We start from the raw sequence: 8524 nt of genomic DNA on the forward strand, positions 1-8524 counted from the left end.
TCTTCAAATCAAGTTTGACTCATAGAAAACCTACAGGACAATTTAGAACTTGTCCCTATGGATTTCTGAGACCGAAACTCTACAAGATTAGAGTTGTCTTTTTCCATGCCAGTGGAGCAGCTGGTAGTTTCAGATAGCTTACCTTTCACTTGGCAGCCCAATGCCACCCTTAACACTACCTTGTAGTTTTGAGAGGGCTAGAACTACTTTTGTTCAGGCCCTGAAAAGTCATAGATAGCCCCATCTCCTGTGTGTGACCTAGTGGGGGTCTGGGTCCCTAATATCCCACAGTTAAGCTGACGAGTCTTCATCTTTTCGAGCGGCAAAACTGTCTTTTTAAATATTTCACAAAAAGAAGGGGATTGGGGAGACTCCGGATAGGGCATGATATGACAAAATAACAATCTTTAAATTATCAAGGGCTCATAAGGGAGGGGGAAGCGGGGAGGGAGGGGGAAAAAAAGACGACCTGACGCAGAGGGTTTAAGTGGAAAGCAAATGCTTTGAGAGTGATTAGGGCAAAGAATGTGCCAATGTGCTTTATACAGTTGATGTATGTATATGTGTGGATTGTGATAAGAGTTGTATGAGCCCCTAATAAAAGGCTTAAAATATTAATAATTTAATTGTCAACAAATTTTCATTGTATTAGCTACCTATTTACAGATGCTACTATCCATATTGTTTGATAATCATTTTATGGTTCTTACACCAATCCATGTATACTTAGTGAGGAAAGATATGAGATGCATATATCTCTTTTTTGTATGCCCACCTTTTCCTGTCTTCCTGCTCTCTACTCCCTTCACACTTCCTAGGATTACAGTCAATTCTCAGCAGGCATATCTCTGGGTAAGAAACTTGTCTTTATTTGGGTAAATCATGGAATCAAATATAGACTAGCTTTTATTTATATTAATAGAAAGATATTTATAATGAAATGATAATTATAATTCTGTGGAAAATTAAATAGCATAACAATAAATGCTTAACAGGGAGCTTTTCCATTTCAACAATCTGAGCCTAAATATTTTCATCTTTTTCTCTTTTTTCACTCCTGTCTATCACCTTCTTTAACTTGTTCCAATTTTTATGGAGAGGTTTAAGTAAAGTTGTGGTGCCTTGTTCATTCCCCTGACTCATTGTTGGAATTTAAGCCACAAGGAAGCACATGAAATGAAACGGATCTAAATCTATAAGGAACTTTTCAATAATTAGTCACTTATATCCCTCTCAGGGCCTGTTCTCAGTAAATTAGGTCTATTAATACACCTGTTTTGAGGACCTGCCAAAGACCGAGCAATGTATAAGTGCTAAGCATGCAAATTTGTATAAGATGGAGTGCATGACTTCAAGGATTTCAATATTCACTTGGGGAACAGTAAAATGTGATGTATGCAATAAAGTATTAATGAGGTAAACTTGTAGTATGAAGGAGTAAGTTCAGCAAATAATGAGAACCAATGATCCGTTAGCACTCTAGGAAATGCCATATAATCGTATTCTTCAAGAGTTATGAACTGGCTAAAGCAAATGTTAGCACTAGATTACATTAACTTAATTTCCTACAACTGTACCAAATTTAAGGAGATATGTATTCTTATCTCAAATATTTTTGAATTTTTCCAAGTAAAATTATTTCTGATTTAGATTAATTTTTAGGTAACTATGTTTCTGTAGTGCTTCTGTGACTCAAAAATTATAAAATTTGAGTACCAATTTTCTTAAAACTTGAAGAGATTTTCAGCAATCAATTATGAAATTATCTTCTTAATGATCGTGCATTAATTTATTCTAAATCATTTAATTTAGAGTGTTACACTATTCCCAGGAGCTCTAGAATGATCTAAAAATTATCACAATATCTATGATCACTCTCAGAGTTAAATGTAATTATTAATATTTAATAGTTATCAATTATGTCACCCCATGATTCTTTAAAGAACTGAGTGCCCATTACTTTTTAACATTTGATAAGACATAGTGTCCAGAACTTCAAAAAATGAATTGTTTGATAACTAAGAATAAACAAATTGTGTGAGCTTAATAGGAGTATTTTTGAATACTTTATAAATTTTCAACACCTCTATTTGCATAATTTTAAAGAGTTTGAGTTCCTATCTGATTTTCCTGATAGTAATACCAGCGGCCTAGTGGGTTATTGCTGGCATGTTAACCACAGGCTCGTGGTTAAAATTCACCAGCTCCTCCCGGGACTACAGATGAGGTTGACTCCCATAAAGATTTACACTTTCAGAAACCCACAGGGCCGCTCTGAGTCAGCGTTGACTCCTTGATGTGAGAGTTCTCCCCAGAAGTATGCTCTGAAAGCCAGGCTTTTATACGTATCCTTGCAGGTAAATTATTGACTACACCTGTAAAAGTGACAATAAAAGTCTAAAAGAAGGAATTATAAAGGACATGCCAGTAAACTACTTTAGGACTTTAAATGAAGACGTAAGGGTTGAATGTGGAAAAAATAAATATGTATATATAAACTTCAAAAATTGTGTAGAAAATAGCTTATTATATTCCAGTTAGACTTTTCTACAAACTTAAAATTGCTCTTGTGTATGTGTAAACATGTTTGGTTCTAGTGTCAATAAATACATGTCACTATTGTGCTTATAAATTTATAGCAGCATGTGTTTCTAAACATATTTCTCTCACTCATCTATCAAAATAATGATGTAATTTTAAATGTCAAAAAATATTAATATCCTTTTGGAAGTAATATTTTCAATACAGTCAAAGTGAATATTTTACTGAAAAATAGGATTATAATTTCTTGCTTTATCTATAAAAACAATATAGCATATTTTATTTGTTTTGAAAATGCACAAATCATTATGATAAAATTGACTACAAGGTGGCGATCAGAACAATCCATAGAAAGCATAAGTTATCTTATTATTTATAAGCCTAATTATTTTATTGTTTCTATCCTTGATGTCATTGTTAGGTGTTTTCAAGACAGTTTTGCTGCCTAGCAGCCCAGGTCACAAGATAACCCAATACCACGTAGTCCTGCTCTAGTTTTATCATTTTCTTATGTTTGACCCCACCCTTGTGGTCATCATGTCAATTCATCTTGTCAAGGACCTCCCTCTTTCTAACTGCCCTCCGTTTTACCAGCTGTGATAGCATTCTCTAGGGACTAATCTCTCCTGAACATGTCCAAAATACATGAGACAAAAATCCCATCATCCGTGTCTCTAAGGCTCATTACAGCTGTACTTCTCCTAAGACTAAGGTGACCAGGTTTTAACATTGGTAAAGCGGGGCACCATTGACCAATGGGGAAGGGGGGGGAGGAGGGAGGGGAGGGGTGTCTTGATTTAAAATTTGGTCTATATAGAGCAAAAAAATTTTCATAGAACACAAAAGTAGTATTGTAATATATTTTTAAATTTCAACATAAGTACAATTTACAAATATAATACATTAAAAATTATGTATAGTATTCTTTTAATTTGAGTTAATTTTTTAGTAGATTGCTGTCGTTGTTTAAAAGGTCATGAAATTTTTCACAAGAATTTGTTATATTTCACACATAAAATGGCTTTCTAAGTCTCAACACTTAATTGTGATTTTTCTGATGTCCACACTTTATTTACTGTAGAAAAAATGCATTCAGTAGCAGCATTAGTTCCTGTCAAGGACAGCGCATATTCCACAATTTTTAGTGCATTATTGTATGGAACATGGTTTGTTTCAAAATGATGAACTATTTCTAACCATTTGTTCTATATTGTGATTTTTGCTGATGCCCAAGATTTAACTTTTTCCTTATCAATATATTTTTTAAATAATGATACCTCATTAAAAAGATCATTTTTGGAAATATTACTATATGGGAAATTTTGAGTAATATGATCGAATGATTTTTGCACATCATTCCAATTAAGTTCTTGTTTTAATGTAACCCAATGAAAACGCTCAATATCATTGTATTATACCATCCACTCTTCTAAATAATCTATGCAGTTACTATAGAACTTTTTAACATGATTCATGATATCTGAAAGATTTATTGCACTTTGGTCTTCTAGCTGGCTTATACTATTATGGATAGTTAACGGAAGAAAATTATTTTCTAACCGCTCTTGACACTGAAATTTTAAATTATTAAATTCATTTGCTATTTTAATAATGAAATTTTGTCACCTTCTATAAGTTTTATAGAAATTTGAATAGAGCTGCTTGATTGTGTACAAACTCTAGCCAAATTTTTGAAGATTCTTTTTCAAAAAACTCTTCTAAAATTCTAGGACATTTATCCTGTGATAGAAAGTAGGATTTCAAAGAATCGTATATTTTCAAAATTCTTTCAACAGCTGGCAAAAGAGCTAACCAGCGTGTTTTACTGTATCCAAGTATTTTCTGATATTCGACTTCTGCAGTTTCACAAAATTCTTTAAGCATTTCAACACGCACAGTGTATATATAGAAATAATAATATTTTTAAATAACAATATTTTCCACATCTACGAGCAACAAATCAGCAGCTGTTTGAATGGCATTATGTATTATATATATTCCCTTCCCGTTCTCCTGCCGTTCCCTAGCTTGTCGTGCATTCGTTCCCCAAATCGGGAATTTTTTAAAACGCCGAGGGACGCGGGACAAATTGTTAAAAATCGGGACTGTCCCACCAAAAGCGGGACGTCTGGTCACCTTACCTAAGACAGACCTGTTTGTTCTTTTGGCACTCCGTGGTCATTTCAATGTGCTTCACCAATGCCTTCAGTTTGTTGTTCTTCCTTATTCAATGTCCAACTGTCACATTTATAAGAGGAGACTTAAAATATCAGATTTGTGTCAGGAGATTGAAACTATCAGGACTTGGGTTAGAAACACCCTTGATTTTCAATACTTTAAAGAGTTCTCGTGCAGTGGGTTAACCCAGTGCAAGGCATCTTTTCATTGCTTGATGCTGCTTCCATGAGCAGTAACCCCAGATCCAAGCAAGACAAAATCCTTGGCACTTCAACCTGTGAACCATTTACCATGATGCTATTTGTTGATCCAGTTGTGAGGATTTTAGTTTTCTTTACATTGCATTGTGAGCCACGCTGAAGACTTCAACCCTTGATTTTCGTTACCAAAGCTTCAAGTCCTCCTCACTTTCAGCAAGCAAGGTCATGTCATCTGCATATTTCAGGTTGTTCATAAGTGCTCCTCTCTCCTTCATATAAGCCAGGCTCTCTGATTCTTTGCTCAGCATAGAGATTGAATAACCATGCTACACACCTTTCCTGAGTTTATGCAACGCTGCATTCCCTTATGCTGTTTGCATACTGTTTCTTGATACATGTACAGTTTCTGCATAAGCACAATGAACTTTTCTGAAATTTTCATTTTTCTCAAGACTATGATTCACACAATCAAATGCGTTGGCTTAGTCAATGAAACACAGGTAAACATCTTTCTGATATCCTCTGCTTTAAATCAAGATCTATGTGGCTTCAACAATAGCCCTGGTTTTACATCTCCTGAATCCATCCTGAAACTCTGGCAGCCCCCTATCAACATCCTATTGCAAAGTTGGATGATCTTCAGCAAAATTTTACTTGCATGTTATATCGATGATATTGTTCTCTAATTTGAGCATTCTGTTAGGTCACCTTTCTTTGGACTGGATAAAAATATGGATCTTTTCCTAGTAAATTGGCTAGTTACCTGTCTTCCAAATTTCTTGGCATAGTAAACTGAGTGCTTCCAGTATTTCATAAACTTTTTGAGACACTTCAATTGTTACTACTTCAATTCCTGACATCTTATTTTTAGCTAGTGCTTTCAGTGCAGCTTGGACTTCTTCCTACAGTACTATGATGTTTTGCTCTTATACTACCTCTTGGCATGATAAAATGGCAACTTGTTCTTTTTGATATGGTGAATATGTATTTCCATCTTCTTTTGATGTTTTCTGCATCATTCAGTATGTTGTCCATTGCACCTTTCAAAATTTCCCGTCAAGGTTTGACTCTTTAAGATATGCTGTCTTGTTCCTCCTTTTCACTTGTGTAACTCTAGGTCTGCCCAAGGAACTGCTCTTTGAAATGTCCTATTCGGTTCTTCGACCTCCTCACTTTGTCCATTTGCTTTAGCTTCTATAGGATTCAGGGCAAGTTTTAATCTCTTCTGACATGCCCTTTTCTTTATTTTCTATCTTTTAAATGACATTTTTGGCTCTAATTTTGTTGCACTGTGGGGCTTATGTGTAGCTGTGATGCTGAAAGTTATGTAACTGTATCTCAAATATTACTGGAGTCACCGAAACTGAACACATTTCACTGGAACTTCCAGAGGACGAATAGACTATGAATAAAAAAATCATTTGTCTACTTCAAAGGAAGTAGCAGCTGAAAACCTAGTGCATAACAGGGAAATATTATCATATGTTGAAAGCCTGATGAATGGAAGCAGATCATTGCCAGAAATTAGTACAGAAGGAGGGGACCCTCAAGTCAGAAGGCACTCAAATATGACAGAGTTGTGTTCTCAAAGTAGATCCATAATGAAGCAGATGGAGTAAAACCTACAGGAGGTAAGTTTTTTTTTTTTTTAATTTTCCTGTGCCCCACCCCCAGGAGGTAAGTTTTAAGGACTTTTATTTCCTGATGGGTCACCACTCAAAATGAGAAAAAACAGCTGCAAATATCAATTAATAATTAAAAATTGGAATATGGAAAGTATAAATCTAGGGAAATTGTTGTTCTTCAGTACCATTGAGTTGGTTCTGACCCCTAGGAACCTCATGGCAACAGAAGCAAACACTGCGTGGTCCCGTGCCATCCTCACAATGGTTCCTATGCTTGAGCCCATTGTTGCAGCCACTGTGTCAGTCCATCCCTTGAGGGCCTTCTTATTTTTCACTGCTTATCTACTCTACCAAACATGATGTCTTTCTCCAAGGATTGGTCTCTCCTGACAACATACCCAAATTAAGAAAGAAGCCTTGCCATCTTTGTCTCTAAGGTGCACTCTTGTTGGACTTCTCCAAGACAGATTGGCTTATCCTTTTAGCAGTCCCTGGTTTTTCCAATAGTCTCCTCAAGCAGCATAAGTCAAATGCGTCCATTCTTCTTTGGTCTTCTTGGTTCAATGTTCAACTTCCATATGCATGTGAGGCAATTGAAAATACCCTGGCTTGGGTCAGGTGCACTTTAGTCCATAAAGTAACATCCTTCCTTTTCAATACCGTAAAGAAGTGTTTTGCAGCATGCAACGTGATTTTTGATCTCTTGAATACCATGTCCATGGGCCTTGATTGTGGAGCCAAGCAAGACAAAATGCTTGACAACTTTAAACTTTTCTTCATTTGTCATGCATTTCCCTATTGATCCAGTTGTGAGGATTTGGGTCTTTTTCCAATGAGTTTTAATTCATATTAATGGTTCCAATCATTGATTTTCATCAGCAAATGCTGATAAAGATTTTCAGAAACTCCTTCTTCTAAAGTGGGGAGACGAGCCCTTCTTCATTATCTAGTCTTAGTCTGGAAGCTGCTGAAATCTGTTCCCTTTGGATGGCCATGCTGGCCTTGGAAATACCAGCATCAAAATGACACACAAGCTACCACAGTATGACAAAATGACAGCCAAGTTGTGGCCAGGAAATCTAGAGGTTGTAAAATAGTAAATGAAATGCATGTTGATTGACATTTTGTGGGCAGTGGGCTGAAATCATCTATTATTGGCCATTTGGAAGCAAAAATAATATGGTTTACTGTGCCAGAAATGGCAGGTTTCAACGAATAACACATTGCATGGGTAATATGTTGCACAAGACCTCTTGGAAGTGCTGAAAAGCAAGGATGTTACTTTGAGGACTAAATTGGGCCTGACCCAAGCTATAGTATTTTCCATTCCCACATACGTATTTGAAAGTTGGACATTGAATAAAGATGACAGAAGAATCTGTGTTTGAATTATGGTGTGGTGAAAAATATTTAAGTACCATGGACTGCCAAAAGAAGACAACAAACAAAAATCTATCTTGGAAAAGCAAGAATGACCCTTAAAGACAAACATGGTGAGACTTCATCTCACCTACTTTAGACATGTTATCAATTGAGACCAGTTCCTGGAGAAGGACATCATGCTTGATAAATTAGGGAAGCACGGGAGGGAAAATCCCGTGAGAAGATGGATTGATACAGTGGCTGCAACACTGGGCTTAAACATATGAGCCATGGTGAGGATGGCACAGGATAGAACAGTGTTTCATTTTGTTGTACACGGGGTTTCTATGGGTTGGAACCCCCTCAACAGCACCTACAACAACAACTAGGTATAAAAATGGGAATCCATGACCATGAGAAAGAAAAGCCATCACTGGAGAGTACGTTTTCTGCCTGCAGTGACAGAGGCAGGAAACGCAATAGAGGTTGATGCTAGAGCACCTAGCCCTTGCTACAGCGCAGAGGCGCAGGGATGGGGCCATGAGGAAAAGCACACGTCTTCTTGTCCCACTGTAGGAATGACACTGAGTGCCTTCAGGCAACGGTACCGTTTGGCCA

This window comes from Tenrec ecaudatus, chromosome 2, assembly GCF_050624435.1.
Source record: "Tenrec ecaudatus isolate mTenEca1 chromosome 2, mTenEca1.hap1, whole genome shotgun sequence".
Taxonomy (NCBI): Eukaryota; Metazoa; Chordata; class Mammalia; order Afrosoricida; family Tenrecidae; genus Tenrec; species Tenrec ecaudatus.